Raw genomic sequence first — 17054 nt, forward strand, 5'->3', positions numbered from 1 at the left:
ACCGGTAGCATTTCACCCATGGATCTCAGTTTAGGGATTATCTCAGATTAGGGATAGATGGAGAAAATCCATCACTGTGGTTGCTTGGTTTTGAAAACAACCTGATGGCATAATTAATCAATCAGTTGTAATATTAGAACTAAAAAAATGTGACATATTGGTTTTAGAACTAGGCATATTTCCCCCTTTACTTTTGAATATCAAATTTATTCATTTATTTAGTGTATGGCATATAATATGTGGACCAGTAATGTAAATTAATGTTTCAACTAGATTAGTAGTACCCAATAAAAGATAAATGTCAAAATGATATATGATCAAATATCAATGTCTAGGCCATCTAACCGTTAAAGCGCAGCATTTTAGATTTTAAAAAAATCAGTATATGCCCTCAGTATTTGCCCTCAGTTTACAGCCGCTCACAATGTGATCTCCAGTTTTACCTTGGACCCCACAGTCAGACTGAGGGGTGGATACGATGCCCCATTTATACACAGAGTCCCCGCAGACTCCATGTGAGGGGTGAATCCTATTCAGGATTGTCCATTGCTGACGTGATAGTTCAAAATCTGGCACCTTTTGTGGGGTCATTTATATGTCTTCCTATAACTGTACATTCAGTGACCCATTTATCTTTCATTTAGCTTTCTAATATAATGGTATTATAACAACCATATATAAATAGTAACTATCGGTTTATTATTTTGTAAAGAGCATATTCATTTTTTAATTCTTCTTTTAAAGTCCTCAATGGAACTGCATCCACATGGAGGGAAGTATGCAGTGGAGTACCCCAAGGCTCTGTTTTAGACCCTTCAACATCTTCATCAATGATTTGGATGAGGGGATAGATGGGGAACTTATTAAATTTGCAGACAACACCAAACTGGCAGGAATAGCCAGCACTCCAGAAGATAGGTTTAAAATACAGAAGGATCTTGACAGACTTGAACATTGGGCGCTATCTAACACAATGAAATTCAATGGTGAAAAAAGTAAAGTCCTACATTTAGGCAAGAAAAATCAAATGCACAGGTACAGTATAGGTGGTACCTCACTCAATAATAGTAACTGTGAGAGGGATCTTGGAGTCCTGGTGGACAATCATTTAAATATGAGCCAGCAGTGTGCTGCAGCTGCCAAAAAAGCCAACATAGTTCTGGGCTGCATTAACAGAGGGGAGGAATCAAGATCACGTGAAGTGTTAATACCACTTTATAATGCCTTGGTAAGCCACACTTGGAATACTACATCCAGTTTTGGTCACCATGATGTAAAAAATATGTTGAGACTCTAGAAAGAGTGCAGAGAAGAGCAACAAAGATGATTAGGGGACTGGAAGCTGAAACATACAAAGAACAGTTGCTGGAATTGGGTATGTCTAGTTTAATGAAAGGGAGGACTAGGGGTGACATGATAGCAGTGTAGAAAAAATGCTTTTAAAAGCATCCAACGATCCCAGCTGAGTTGCCTGATCATCAGAGACTTTTTTTTCTTTTAAAGGCAAAAAAATGCCTTTAAAAGGAAAGAAAAGCCTCTGACAATCAGGCAACTCAGCTGGGATCATCAGAGGAGCCTTTTAAAAGCATTTTAAAAGAGGTTGTAGAAAAAATGCTTTTAAAAATTAAAAAAAAAAGTTGGCCATGCCCACCCAGTCACATTACCTCCCCCCACACCAAGCCATGCCCACAGAACCGGTAGTAACAAATTTTACATTTCACCAATGGATTGGACAACCATTTGTCTGAAATGATATAGGCTTTCCTGCCTGAGCAAGGGATTGGACCAGGAGACCTCCAAGGTCCCTTCTAACTCTCTATTCTATTCTATTCTATTCTATTCTATTCTATTCTATTCTATTCTATTCTATTCTAATCTAATATCAGAGGGTGGTTATGAAGGACCTACGGGTGCTAATTCTTATTTAGCCACCAAAAAAATTACAAATAGAAGTATGGTAAACAATGTGGGTTCTCAAATTTCACATCAGGAAATGAGGAGCGATTCTACTTTGAAGTGAATAAGCTGCAAGATGGAAGCCAGATAGAGGCAGAAGTTTCTATTCCATTAAAGAACTTGATTTTGGACAATTGCAGAAACTTTATCCCTCTTCAAATGCTGGAAATTCAGAAGCAGATTAAGTTTATTGTGTGAAAATGTCATTTGAACCTCACCCTCATCATCTGATGGTTAGGACAAGATTTTATCAATGGTATCTAAGATGCGAGACGGAAAAAGAAATCCCTAGCCAGATCAAACAGGAAAAGAAAGCTACCAGGAGAAATCTCAAGGAGCTGGAAGCCTTCAAGAAAAAAAAAGAAACACCTGTATTGTGCAGAGGGTCATCACTCATGCAATTATAACTGTAGCAGTGGAAACCATAAAACATTTGAATCTCACCTTGCAAAACCAGGTTGGTCTTTTCTTTCTTAAGTTAGTTAAAGAAAGTTAAGTTTCGTAACTGGGCAAAACCTGTTCTACATGGTGACAAAACTACATCTTACATTTTTATTTAAGTTAAATTACATGTTACATTCATTTGAAAGGTCAACTGATTATTTGCCATTATTTTCAGACTCAGCGTGCTTGAAGACCCCTATGATATCTCAAGTTAGCACCTTAGCAGCAGCTCCTATTAGCATGCCAATGGTGAGACATGACAGAAGTTGTAATGCTTTATTGCAGGGATGTCAAACTCAGTTGATGGCCACATCAGGGTTGTGTTTGACCTCAGGAGAGCCAGGGTGGCATGGCCAGGGTGTGGGCATGGCCAGCTCGATGTCACTCATGTTGGGGGCACCTGTGGTGGCCCGAGCACTTCCCAGCGAAACCAGGCTCCCAAGCTGTTTTCGGCTGGCACAGCCTCCTGCAACCAGGGGTGACATCCAGCAGGTTCTGACAGGTTCTGGAGAACCGGCAGTAAAAATTTTGACTAGTTCAGCAAATACCACCTCTGGCTGGCCCCAGAGTGGGGTGGGAATGGAGATTTTGCAATATCCTTCCCCCAGGAGTGGGGAGGGAATGGGGATTTTACAGTATCCTTCCCCTGCCATGCCCACCAAGCCACACCACACCATGTGCACCAAGCCATACCTACAGAACCGGTAGTAAAAAAAAAATTGGATTTTACCACTGCCTGCAACCCTCTGTCAGTGAAAATGGAGCTTGAGTGGGCGCTGGCAGAGGCATCGCGGGCCAGTCCTTCACTATTTCCAGGGCAGCCCCATGGTCCAGATCTGAGCACCCTATAGGCCGAATTCAGCTCCCAGGCCTTAGGTTTGGGATCATTTTGTTCAAGCTCCAAACCCTACTCTTCTTCAGTCACATGCATCTGGCTGCCTAACACAGAGGCTGTGTTTCTGGATGAATTACAACAGAAGAGTAATAAAAGCTATCAAAAGCAAACTAAGCAATACCAATTATAAACAATTAATTGACAGTTGGAGATTTAAATTTATTTCACGGTGCCAGATAGGAGATTTAATTATCTTGGTCCAAAAACACAAAGAAAGAGCCAGGTTTTCATTGGCTTGCTGAAGGCTTGTCATATGTGTTCAACTACTCCGTAGCTCTCCTATGTTGTCTAATAGTACAAATAGTACAATCTAATGTTAAAATTACAAATTTGTCTTTATTTTTCTTCAAGCCAATTAGATCTACAGCGAACCTAATGTCATCTGCTGTTTGCCTAGTTTTTATCATTCCTGCTTGATCATTCTTAATAAGAAACAATATCACTCACTATAATCCCTGAGCTAACACTGAGGTTAAGAACTTTCTATCAAGATTAATCGACAAAATTGGACAATCGGTGAGCATGAGAAAGGGTGACATATAAATTTAATAAATAATTCAGATTCAAGAATGCAATATTGATGTTTGTTACGTATCTGGCCATAGTGCAATCTCTTTGAAATGTCTATTCTAAAACTGGCTCAGGTATTGAAAAATGGGTAATTCGGTGTTTCAGTACTGAATGATGAGGAATTTGTATAACAAATGCAGGTATAACAAATGCAGGTAACAAACGTATAACAAATCCAATTCAGAAACATCAAGCACCTTCATTTTTGAATGGGAAGCATACAAAGTATGGTATTTCAGGTAGGATCATTGTATATGCATCATATAAAAATAAGATTAACAATAAAAGAGAAAGTAATTTGAAAGATGAACAGAAACATCTATAGGCACAGATGGTTAGATAAATTCCTATCTCCAGGTTTGTACAGAGAAATACAGAAAAAGAAACCTGAATTAACAATATAACATCTCAGGAGACAGAATTTATGTTAACATGCTGAGAGCTGAGATACTGAGAGAATGGCGAAAGACCTGGTAAAATCTTGGCTAATTACTTAAAACAATAAAAAGATACGACAATGCTTCCAATTGATAGAGGTAAAAGAGATGAAATGTATAAAACTTCAACAGCTATAAGTTGTCGTTTTTATAAATTCTATTCTGAATTATATATTAAACCAGAAAATGTACTGAGGCCTTTTTAAATAAAATTGATTTACCACATTTAGCTGATAAACAAAAATAACTTTTATTTGCTCCACTATGCGAGGTAGAGATTAAACGAGTAATTTTAAAAATGGCAAGTGGTAAAACACCAGGATGAGATGGGCTCCCTGTCGAGTGGTATAAAACATTTATGGATCTTTTGGTGCCAAAACTTTGTCAAGTATACGAAGAAATATCTGACAAGGGAATTTTATCAGTTGCATTTAATCAGGTTTACATTACAGTTTTACCCCAAAGAGGTGAAGATCATGCTCAGTGTGCTAATTATCATCCTATCTTCCTGATTAATGTTGATACGAAGATTTTAACAGGAGTTGGCAAACTAAGCTTTAAATATCACGTTACAATGTAGTCCTACTTCTCGTCGCAACTATACAGTTCGCACCACATGCAACTTCAGACTGACTGACATGCAATTTACCATAACATGCAAGCTGGTTCCACAACATAAAACCACTGATCAGGCTTGAGATGTTGTGGCAGTGTCTAATTCCATGGTGGGTTTCAAAAATTTATACTACCGGTTCTGTGGGTGTGGCTTGGTGGGCGTGGCATGGCTTGGTGGGCGTGACAGGGGAAAGATACTGCAAAATCTCCATTTCCTCTCGATCAGCTGGGACTTGGAGGCACAGAATTGATGAGGGCGGGTCCAGTCAGAATTTTTACTACCGGTTCTTCGAACTAATCAACATTTCTGCTTCTGGTTTTCCAGAACTGGTCAGAACCTGCTGAAACCCACCTCTGGTCTAATTGCTGTAAATGTTTCTAAATATTTACTCTGGAATTCTGTACTTACCTTGTCATGGACCAGTACAAACAAGTTTGTGAACAGGCAGCAGTCTATCTGAGTAACAATGATAATTTTTAAAGCATGCTGTAAATTTTATATCAATGACCTTTGCAACAACCTTGTAAGGCAGGCCAGTGGCACTTTCTCCATATGGCAGAAAAGGAAGCGAAAACACTGAATTGTCAAAGTTGGTCAGCCAAGTTCATAGTCGGTGAAGCTCCTGGGTCAAAACTTACTCTCTCAACCAATATGCAACATTGGCTTTATTAATTCAACTGGAGGGGGGAGAAACCCCTTGGAGAGAAATAAAAGAGAATAACCAGCAGGACACAGCCAAATGTGTGCTTTTTAAAATCCCATTTATATCAATGGAAGAGTTTTAAGTATGTGTTTAATTTTCACCCTGTAATCCTGGGCATTTTAAAAGTGGTTAATTTGAGATCAAGAAGGGCCATGAAAATTAAATAACCCCATGCCTGCTTTAAAAGAGCTTGGCGAAATAATTCACTCTGAACGAATTCTAGCAAGATGCACAACATAATCTCCTTATCAAATAATTTAAGTTAAAGTACATCATTCGCAAACCCCCAAATCTCATGGTTTCTGGATTGCTTTTTAGGAGATCATAGCCTCTATATTCTTCAGAGCAGGGAATGTCAGAGACTGTGCTGGCAAATCTTTTGTGCAACAGGTGATATACACATATCCATATCAGTGTAAATAAACACAACCTGGATCATCAGTTTGATGAGACTAGCAACATTTTCCTTTAATGTTGACTTCAGAGTCCATGGGATCTTAAGTGAGACAATATCCAAAAATTGCCACATGTCCTGTTTTACCAGCTAGCATCCTTAATCGGAAAAACTGCCAGAAGACAGTTTTGTTTGAAGGCAACCTCTAAGAAGCTGCCTAGCCCAGGTTTAAGGGAAATGTATGATCATAATCAACTCTCAGGCTGAGTAGGCAAAGATTACATGATCTTTCTGTGCTACATGCCTGCAAAAAAAGTATTTTCCCAATAAAGTTTGATTTATGGCTATTATGGAAATGGTTTATCATTGCCCTCTGTGAGGTTTCATAACCGAAAGCCTAATATTTCCTAGTCATCTTTCATCCAAGCATCAATTAGAATCTTTTGAAGATCCTGCCACCAAGCTAGGCATTCCATTGCATCCATCCATCCATCCATCCATCCATCCATCCATCCATCCATTATTTATTTATTTATTTTCATTCATTCATTCATCAAATTTGTATGTTCCGCCTCCCCACATCTTACCAAAGGTGACTCTAGGTGGCTGACAACACTGTAAATATGCATAGCTGTGAATGGAATGGAATGGAATAGAATAGAATAGAATAGAATAGAATAGAATAGAATAGAATAGAATAGAATAGAATAGAATAGAATAGAATAGAATTCTTTATTGGCCAAGTGTGATTGGACACACAAGGAATTTGTCTTGGTGCATATGCTTTCACTGTACATAAAAGCTATAAATGATAAACCATGATCATAAAAATACATTAATCATAAATTATAAAATACAACACTTTAGTGATAGTAATAGAATACTAAATAAGCAATCAACATACTAGGAAACTAAATAAAACAATGTAAATCGTAAAGATACAGCAACAAAGTTATAGTCATAAGTAGAAAAGAAGATGGGTAATAGGAAAGATGAGAAGAAGAATAGCAATACAGCCTTACTAAATAGTTTGACAGTATTGTGGGAATTAGTTGTTTAGCAGAGCGATGGCATGGTGGGGGGAAACTGTCTTTGTGTCTAGTTGTTCTGGTGTGCAATGTCCTGTGGCGTCATTTTGAGGGTAAGAGTTGAGACAGTTTATGTCCAGGATGTGAGGGGTCTGAAGATATTTTCACAGCCCTCTTTTTGACTCGTACAGTATACATGTCCTCAATGGAAGGCAGGTTGGTAGCAATTATTTTTTCTGCAGTTCTAATTATACTCTGAAGTCTGTGTCTGTCTTGTTGGGTTGCAGAGCCAAACCAGACAGTTATAGAGGTGCAGGTGACAGACTCAATAATATCTCTGTAGAACTGGATCAGCAGTATCTAGAATATGCATAACAAAAACTCTTGGATGATGGTTGGGGCTCCACTTAAGCATGATATTACTTTCTTTTTCTCTCTCTTTCCAATACTTGCTGTTGTTCTTCCAGTTACTCCCAGATACAAAATTGCGACTGCTTTCTATTTCTCCTCCATTTTAGCTCCTATCATTCAGTTGTTATTACCAGATAAAAGGGTTTCCATACTGGCTCGGAAAAGCCAATCCCTTTAAAACAAACAAACAAACAAACAAACAAAAACTGCTAAATAAACTTCCCTGCACTTTGCAAAGCCTAAGGTTGGACCGAAAGACCTCCAGACTGCAGCTCCTTTTGCACAGCCCTCGCTTCTCTTCATCTTGATCAGCTTCTTCTCTGTCTGCAGCCCGAGGCCTGCTGATCTGAGCTCTTATTATCCCTTCTCTATTATTACAGTCCTTGAAATCACTTTTTTTTTGCTCCACCATACCCAACAGAGGATCTCCTATGCCTTTACCAGCCTTTGCTGCGAGAAGAATTATACTCTGGGAATTTGGGATTACCTGAACTTGTTTAAACTCAGCAACCCAAAAAAGCTCCCTCCTCAGCCAACCCTGCCACCCTTCCTGGTGTGGACCTTGAATAATTTTCTTCCTTTGAGTGACAACTCTTTCCTGACAAGGGATGCTCTCCAATGGTGGGCTTCAACATTTTTTACTACCAGTTCTGTGGGTGTGGCTTGGTGGGTGTGGCATGGCTTGGTGGGCGTGGCATGGCTTGGTGGGCATGGCAGGGGAAGGATACTGTAAAATCCCCATTCCCACCCTACTCCAGGGGAATGTTACTGCAAAATCCCCATTTCCTCCTGATCAGCTGGGACTCGGGAGGCAGAGAATAGATAAGGGTGGGGCCAGTCAAAATTTTTACTACCGGTTCTCCAAACTACTCAAAATTTCCACTACCGGTTCTCCAGAACTGGTCAGAACCTGCTGAAACCCACCTCTGGTGGGCTGCAACAGGTTTAACAACCGGTTCTGTTGCACAGCGTTCAAAATACAGCAATTTGAAGCTCAGCTTATTTTCTAAGGCAGCCCCAGTAAGTAGAACAGTAAAGGCATGGAAATCAGCTGTGTCAAATGAATCAGCTGAGCCAGAAAGAAGGAAATATAGGACAGGATAGGGCAGGGGAGGGAGGCGGGTCCACCTGATTGTCAGAACTACCAGTTCGCCTGAACCAATCCAAATTGGAAGCAGCCCACCACTAATGATCTCCCTGCTTGCCCAGAAGCAGCTTGCATTAGGCGAATGGACCAAATCCATTCTGCTATGATGCCAGTCTGCAACCATTGCTTTGTTTCTAAAAAGATGGGATTAACAGGTGAGGGGAAATGGTGAACTAGATTTCTCTAAATGAGTGCCAATAATTGATGGGCCTGCACTTAGCTCGGTCCAGCAGAAGTCCTCTGGTTAAGGAGAAAAAGAGAGATTGCCCACTGGTGTTCTGGATGGCTGTTCTTCATGCAGAGACCACAAAATAGCAGTCATCCTGCAAGTCTGAGTGTATTGTGGCTTGCCAGCAGCCTGCGGAGCTGGCAATGGAGTCGGATAGTGATGAGGCTGAGGTGGAACCAGGGCCATTGAGGAGTGAGGTACAGACTTCAGAACGTCCAGAGCCTGATAGTAGTGAGACAGAGGAACAGGAGGACCCTGTTCCTAATGCATGCATGAGAAGAGCTGCCAGAAAGCAAGAGCAGCTCAAGCAAAGAGGACAACTTGGGAGTAAGGCCAACAGATGATTGGCCCCTCCCATAAGGCTTAAAACAGACCAGCAATGGCATTTGGGCTTTGACGGAAAACAACATTGGTAGCTTCGTCTTCTTCGTCTTGCATTTATTTTTGTATCTGTGATTTCTGAACTTTTGCCAAGAAAGGCCTTTGGCAGTTTGCCTAATTGGACCAAGGTTTGTGATAGGACTGAGGAATTTATGTTGGGAGGAATTTGCTTTAATTTAGTTGAACTATGCTGGGAATGAAGTAATTCTCAGCTGTTTGGATAAAGTTTGTTTGTCTGACTGAATTTCCTACTACCTACTTGGGCCTGGGTCACAACAGAGTGCTGGAGATTAGGATAGTCATCAAGCTTTCGAACATGGTGGAATCTTCAAGGAAAGTGGCTTTGACCGCCTCATTTTCTAATTATCATTGAATTTGTAATTGTTTTACCATTAAAATAGTTTTTCCAAATAACAAGTTTGAAAGAGTGCCTGGTAAATCAAATTTCATCCCAAAATAAAAGAAAACTTAACTAGCAGTTTAAAGAACAAATAGTGAAAAAAAAACCTAAATAAGAATATAATCTAAGATTATATTTTATATTTAGATTATAATAATATAATCTAAAAAAACCTCAAATGTCTCAAACAACATACCTTTATTTGTCATGCTGTAAATTTCACTTTTCTTTTTCCTGACTGGAATTTTAGTCCCCTCTAGTGGTTCATTCTGTGCTGACGAACGAGCCACTAGAGAGGACTAAAGTTCAGTCAAAAAAAAAAGAAAAATGAAATTTACAATATGACAGATAAAGACATGTTGCTTGAGACATTTGAAAGGATTTTTGAAGAACCGGGAGAGCAATGTGTAACTTATCTGACAACAATAACCTCTGGATCTGTAAATATAGTTTTTGATGAAAATTATAAAGTGAAAGATGTGACAGAAAAATTTATGGAAAATTTTATGGACAGAGAGCATGAAGAGGGGAATGCAAATCCTAGTTGACAGAGAAATATTGAAAAATAAAGAAATTGAGGATTTTAAGACAACGATGACTGTCAGTCAAAACACAAATGATAAATCAAGAGATGAAAAATGAATAGTCAAGGACTAATTTTTGAATTCTTTCTCAGATAAGTGGATATATATGATGGCTGTACTTCTTTGAAGATACAGCTGAGGAATAAGGTTGTGTTATAATGCACAGAGGTGCACAGTTGTGTACCACAAGGAATTAGGCATATGTATACAGATCCTTAATCCTGAAGTAGGTTCAGGATAATTTTGTTCATGTATCTAAAGTGAAAGAGGTTCCACAATCTGTCTTGATATGAATCAAGCTCTTCTACAATACCCCAGTCCCAATCTCTACAATACCCCAGTCCCAATCTATCATTCATACAGATTACTGTATGATTTACAGTATTCTCAGTATTGTGGTAAAATGAGTGGTAAGATCATGGCCAGTTTTGCAAGGTGGTATGGTTTGATCACAGGAACTCTCTCTAGCTGTTAAAGCCTACCCTGTTTCCCAGAAAATAAGACATTCCCTGATAATAAGCCCTGCCCGAAAATATTTAAATGCAGACCTGGAAATCAGGTAAGACAGCAAGAGAAACCCAATCTTGCTCCACGTGCCCCAAAATAATAAGATCTCCCCAAAAATAAGGCCAAGTGCTTATTTCACGGTTCAAAAAAATATAAGACACGGTCTTATTTTTGGAGAAACACGGTTGAGGGAAAAAATTCACAACCTTGAGGAAACTGACAATTTTAACCTTGCAGGTACAATCTTTCCAGTGAGAATGGAGCACCATTTTTTTAAAAAAAAAATCACTTTCTAGATTTGGGAACAGACCAAAACAGTTCATTTCCAGATTGATCTAGGATGGGCCTCTTGGCTTCAACCTCTGAAACTGATTTGTCCTTGGGGAAAAAAAAACTTTCTAATTCCAATTCTATTTTACCATTTCCATCTATTCAGTTTTATTCTCCCTCATTTGAGTATATCTGCACTTCAAAGAAAACACACAGAGAGAGACAAATTTGAAGTCTGACAGGTGCCAAAAAGATTATAACACTTGCTTCCCCTTGGGGCCATTTTATTTCCTAAAATATTATCTTAAATTCTTTTTTTGTTACCATTATTCCTGGTACTCCATGTTTTGCAGGAATTGTTTCTCTCCAGTGTTCTCTTCCCACTAACTGTCTTTCTCCAAAAATAAGACCGGGTCTTATATTAATTTTTGCTCCAAATTTTTGCTCCAAAAGACACATTAGGTCTTATTTTTGGGGAAATATGGGAAATGCATCCATGTGGCTGATGATCTTAACTGGGGCTTATTTTTGGAGTAGGGCTTATATTATGAGCATCCTGAAAAATTATGCTAAGGCTTATTTTCCAGTTGGGTCTTATTTTCGGGGAAACAGGAGTATATTTTTTGCCCTTACTAGCCTTGCAAAGAATCCATAATTGCTGTCATTGCATTCTCCGTACTTAACATGTACTATGTTTGCAAGTTCAATTACTACCCCGTTTACAAAATGTCTCTTTTATTGATATGTATGAATGACAATGGAGGGGTACAGCTCTGCTTCTTTAATAACTTATTCCAGAATGTACTAACCTAGAGGTACTCTTCCCAGCTGATGCCCTGATGAAGCTGTATGGAGGGGACAGGAGTGAAGAACAGGAAAAAGTAGATATGTTGTTGAGAAATGGAAATTTATTTTCCTTATGACCAGCTTTTATATCTAGAGACTCATAGCTGGGGATATGTTAGAAGAAGAAAAAATTAAAAATGCTATAAATAATCAAAGAAGCTAAAATAGAATTTAGAAGAGGAGATGGATTTACAGTGCAGCTCTTTAATGAAATCTACGCAGCCATTTGGAGACACCTGCTTGTCACTTCTCAGGTAAAACATACACACACAAATGCTTCCTACAAGGCTACTTTTTCCTGCCAATAATAACCCAGGAAAAATAACAGAGAACAAATTGACTTTCATGTTCTGAAACTGACAGGATAGCAATTTGCAAATGGGAAAGAAGGCAATGCATTTTTGCCCTGAAGGATACTTTGATTTGACCATAATAGGATGGAAATGTTGGGCTTGACATATTGATGTTGAGACTGACCTGCTCTCTTTTAGTTAAAGAGACACTCTCGAAGAAGAGTAAGTGTAAAAGAGAAGGGAAGGGTCGGTTTATTATAGGTGCATATGAAACAATTCCAATAGATGAAAGGGGTTTCATTCACATGGCTGCCAGGCTGTCACCACCTTGCTACCCCATCATCTGACCCCACTTATGGCTTTCAGGGTAGCCTCCTGCTATAACAGCCCTTTGCAAAATAATTCAAATCAGTTCCAAAATTCTCCACGAAAGACAGAAATACACAGTTCAGCATATAATGTGTGGGTGTTGGAGTTCCTGGATATCTGGAGACAAATGGGCTACAGGACTCAAGACTGTTGACTGAGCAACCAGGGACAGCAATGTTGACAGACTCTACTTATTGAGAAGCATAGATGGCCATGGAATGTTGACAGACAGTATGTAAGCAGCACATTTCCTATCTCCGTTACTTATATATTTTAGGTGAACAGGAAATTAACAGGCACAGGGAGGATTTTGGTGATTGATGACGGACGGACGGAAGGAAGGAAGGAAGGAAGGAAGGAAGGAAGGAAGGAAGGAAGGAAGGAAGGAAGGAAGGAAGGAAAGAAACAAAGAAAGAAGGAGAGGGAGGGAGGGAGGGAGGGAGGGAGGGAGGGAGGGAGGAAGGAAGGAAGGAAGGAAGGAAGGAAGGAAGGAAGGAAGGAAGGCGATGTCAAGATAGAGTGGGACTTCTATCTTCAGTTTCAAGCAATTTTGATCTGAAATTGGTTTGAAACAGTTTTGAGAATGCACAAAAGGAAATCAAGTCCAAAAAGTTGGCCTTAAATTGCAGAGGTTATTTCTGTTTAAAAGCTTAAAGCCAGTTTTTATAAGGTCTTTTATTTGAGAGAGGCCACTTTTCATTTTGCAAATGTTTACCAGATTCCAACGGATTCCAAACTAGGTTTTTGTTACGTTTTGTTTTGCCAACTACACCTGTGCTACTTCATATGCCACATAATCTCTCAGAATAAAGGAGTCAATTAATGCTTTAATATTTATTTTTTTCCTCAACTTGATGGTTATTTAAGATTGAACAGAAAATAGACTGGGCCTTTCTGTCAAAACTCTGGGTAAATTAGAAGAGATCAGCAAGTATCTCTGGTTCCCAAATGTTCTACACTTGTACTAACAAAATGACTCTTCCCCCCTTATTTTAAAAAAAAAAGTGTAAAAATTTTATCCCTCTTAATTGTTCTTAAATGCCTGTCAGTAACAGGAGTTCCCTGGGTGGTATAAATTCCATCAGACAAGTTATTTTAAAAAAAAACTATATTAAATTGTAAAACATGAAATCGAAAAAGAACATTAAAACAATTAAAACTCCACAGTATAAAATCCTACATGGGGAACATCCTAACTGATGAGATAAAAATAAGGAGCAGCAATAATAATGGCAATAAATGTGTCCTAAAAAGAATAGCAGCAAACAGGGAAAGCTGTAAAACCTCAAAGTGCTTCTGGAAATACCTGGGAGAATAAAAAAAATTCTTCACCTAGAACTCAACAGGCTGTAAGGTAAGAAAGTTTGCAGAAGTATAATTTTGCAGGGAAGGACTAAGCTTTGATTCCCTGGTGTCAGTGATAGTAATCATTAGCAGCAGAGCATTGTTGGTCTGAAGTTGGATAGTATCTAAATCAGTGGTCACCAACTGGTGGTCCGTGGGCCACTGGTGGTCTGTGAGAAAATTTTGGAAGTCCACAGAAAAATTATTTGCATTTTTTTATATTGCACTAAATTGGGAGTCCTCAAACTATGGTCCCTGGGCCAGATACATGAAATGAATGTTTGTGTTGCTGCAGAGAGTCCCCCTTCGGAGTCTTTTTGTGTGGGTTGGTGGGGGACAGAAATTCTGACTTGGGGTCTTCTTCAGCCTCTTGGTGCGGGGCTTTGGGCAAAGGTTGGAGGGAAGTTGTGCTGGTGGCGAAGATCCGGAGGGCCTTCTTCCAGTGGGACTGCATCAAGGCCTGGAACTGACTGACCATCTCAGCCAGCTGAGCTTCCAGGTGCCAGTACCTGACCTTGCATCCCGCAGGTCTTCCCTTTGCTTGGAAAGCCTATGCTCCTAGTCCTCAGTGAGGTGCTTCTGCTGAGCCTCCTTCTCAGTCAGATCCAATTTGAACTAAGCTAGCTCTTTTGCCAACTCTTCTTGTGTGGCTGTTTAGCTCCAACAACTGCTTCCTGTTGGGGCCCTAAGGAGTCCGGGCATTGAGGCAAGGACTGACTGGCAGGGGAGGGGCGAGTAAAGGCCAACGAGGCACCCCTGGATGTGAGTGACATCGAGTTGGCCCAGCCATGCCCACCCAGTCACATGACCACCTAGCCACGCCCACGCAGCTGGTCATTAGGCAGATCATATTAGTGGTCCATGGGATTTAAAATTATGAATTTAGTGGTCCCTGAGGTCGGAAAGGTTGGTGACCCCTGATCTAAATCAAATCAAATCAACTCAGAACTCAGATTCTATATCCCTCATTTTTGTCCAACCCTCCCACCCTTACTTTTACAAGTTGGTTCAGTTCTGGAGGTCACTTATTAGACCTCCTTTTTCATCCTGTTAGATGAAAAAATTGCTGCTTCAGTCACACACACACACACACACACACACACAAGATCAGAATATCAGACAAAGCTTATTCTTCCAGACTTTTACAAGAAAATGGGGATTTGCTGTTTCTAGTTATGGTTCCCCCACAGCATCTGGATGGATGGTCCTTCTGTGTTTTAAAGGGTACGATTAGAAAGTCTAAAAAGAAAACTCTGAAAATCCAAGATTGTTACATTGTGAAACACAAACAAAAAAGAACTTTCTTTCTTTTCTTTTCTTTTTTCTTTTCTTTCTTTCTTTTTCTTTCTTCCCCCCTCTCTCTTTGTTTCTTTCTCTCTCTCTCTCTCTTTCCTGTCTCACTGCACCACAGTATAGAAATAAATAAAGGAATAAAATGACATTCTGTTCAATGTCTTTGTCCAAATTTGGCCCCTGAGAGGGAATCTCAAATTTTGCTGATGCTATATGTCTGGAAGCCTATGTTATTCCTTCCCTATTGAGTGATTGTATGTCTACTTCCATCCTTGCCAATTTTATAGGCTTTTATTTTAATGTTTGTTTTGCCTCCAAGGGTAAAAGGGGCCCTTGATGATGTGATATCAGGCCAGTGGGGAAATCCAATTTTTTTTACTACTGGTTCTGTGGACGTGGCTTGATGGGCATGGCAGGGGAAGGAAACTGCAAAATCTCCATTCCCACCCCACTCCAGGGTAAGGATACTATAAAATCTCCATTCCCACCCCAATCCAGGGGAAGATTACTGCAAAATCCCCATTTCTTCCCAATCAGCTGGGACTTGGGAGGCAAAGAATAGATGGGGGCGGGGCCAGTCAGAGGTGGTATTTGCCAGTTCTCCAAACTACTCAAAATTTCCGCTACCAATTCTCCAGAACCTGTCAGAACCTGCTGGATTTCACCCCTGTATCAGGCCAAAAGGGTAAGGCCAATGTTCATAAAATTGGCACATTAAGTCCACTGCAGATTTTACACGGGTATGTGTGTAAGTTTGCGCTGGTGTGTGTTTGCACTGAGTAATGAAACATCTGCAAGAAAACAACCAAGCTCAGAGAGCACCAAGGGCCCCTCATTCCAACCCTGAACTACAAATATTCTCCTTTATTGGTTACACAGGTATTCCTGGTCTCGTATTTAACCAAAAATATAAAAGCAGAAGAAATCACATACCTCAACCTCAGTACATTATGGGAACTTCCCAAAAGAAGCCAGGGGGGGCATATACAGTACGCTAAGGACTGTAGGTTGCCTTCCCCTGCAAGAACCTCAGTAGCTCTAATTTTAGGAATTGAAGATCTTGGCGTCTCTGTTCATTTGGGATCAGAAGGATGGATCATGGCAGGATCAGCAGGTTTTACGAACCACACAGCAACCTTAGGTCTGAATAATAATAGCCGTCTAATAGGGTTTGTCTCTCTGAAATCCTCTGGAATGTTTTTTTTTTCTCCTGAGAGCAGATGCTTAGGTTCTCTGGTTACTCTCACCCAACTCTCCAAGATAATTTAAGAACAAAACTATTAAGAGGAGGGTGATTTAGATATACTGGAATCTTTATTGCCCAAGAATTAATCCCCAAGGCTGTCCCATTGAGCCAGGCTTTTACTGTAGTAGATCAAGCTGATCAACAGCCCACGGGAGGGAGAGGGTGGCTGAGGTACTTTCTCCTTGGCTTTTCAAAAAGTGATAACATTTTACCAAGGAGACACCCATTTAATCTGGAAAGATTGTTAAAGCTTTTTTTAAGTAGAAGTAGGCGACTGTTTTCACACATCACAACCTTTTAGTGCCCCTCAGCAAAACTCCCCTGTGATCCTTTATTGCCAGTGTCCTGCACAATAGTAAAGATCCTTCTATTACGCCCACTGAAAAATAAATTCAATCCAGAAAAGTTGCTTGAAGCCATCTGCCTGGTGGGGTCCTTTCCTTACCCTTTTCATTTGTTGGCTTTACATAACTACTACCTGTAATCTCAACGGTGATTTTTCAAAAAGCAACTCGACTTTGTTTTTCCTTGAAGACATTTCGCTTCTCATCCAAGAAGCTTCTTCGGTTCTGATTTTTTGGTTGAGAAGTGAAATGTCTTCAAGGAAAAGCAAAGTCCAGGTGCCTTTTGAAAAAGCACCTTTGGGACAACCACGACCTGGATGACTGAGAATTTCCATAGATACTATCAG

The sequence above is a fragment of the Ahaetulla prasina genome, chromosome 2 (genome assembly GCF_028640845.1).
Source record: "Ahaetulla prasina isolate Xishuangbanna chromosome 2, ASM2864084v1, whole genome shotgun sequence".
Taxonomy (NCBI): Eukaryota; Metazoa; Chordata; class Lepidosauria; order Squamata; family Colubridae; genus Ahaetulla; species Ahaetulla prasina.